Genomic DNA, 998 nt, shown 5'->3' with positions numbered 1-998 from the left:
AAGATTTGACGGGGGGGGGGGATTAACCCTTCCCTATGCTATCCACAACTGGGGACTGCTTGTCATAGCATTATACTTCAGGAAATGTATACAGAAAAAAGATATTCCTAAAAGGAAATTAAAAAAAATATATATTTTAATAAACCAAAAAGTTAAAAAGAGTCTGTCTGTCTGTGTCAAGAACCCCCACTGGAGCCCCATTAAGTTTTTGTGTTGAGAGTTGTGGATGTCGCTGAACCTCTCCTGAATATTCTGGTTGCCTGCGATTCAGTCTACAGTAAGTACAGAGAGGAGGCGTTTGGTCTCTATTGGCCGTGTACTCTGTAGGGTCAGTGACTGATGCAAGAATCAGGGGGAGACACTAGTTTTTGTTTTTTTCCCCCACAAGGCGCTCACCAATAGAGGTTTCTCACAGGATTTGGTACTTGCTTTGCCTGTTATATTGGACACTTAATTTAAACTACTAAACTCAAAGTTAGCCAGGAAATTAGCATTTGCTGGAGGCATTCAGCAATGCAGTTTCCATATATCGCCTTAAAGGAATAGAACAATGGCGCAACCATTCTGATTCCTCCTTAAAAAGGAGAACTATGGGGTTAAAGCTTTTCCCCCCCCATATAGTTCTCCTTAGGGTAACAGGAGAACACAAACTAGCGTCCTCCCGTCACCCTAAGCTCAGTATACCGCAAGCTGCTGCTCGCGGTATACTGAGTCGCCACAGCTGAAGCGGATCCCGACAATTATGTCAGGATCCGCCCAGATGCGCGAGTGACAGCTGGCTCTGCCTATCTAGAGGCAGCTGTACCCGCCCCCTCCCATGCCACCAGTCAGCGCTGGAGGATCGGAGAGGGGAATCCAGCCCCTCCCCTGTCACGGCAGACAACTCTGACAGGATCGAGAAGTGAGCGAACGCCAGTATGCGTTCGCTCACCTACCGATCTACTGAGCCGACCTGTGACAGTCTCATTGTCACAGGTCGGCTAGAACTATGAGGTGAG

Source organism: Nanorana parkeri, unplaced genomic scaffold (assembly GCF_000935625.1).
Source record: "Nanorana parkeri isolate BGI_ZX_2015 unplaced genomic scaffold, ASM93562v1 scaffold47, whole genome shotgun sequence".
NCBI lineage: Eukaryota > Metazoa > Chordata > Amphibia > Anura > Dicroglossidae > Nanorana > Nanorana parkeri.
Note: the sequence above shows the minus strand (reverse complement) of the source record.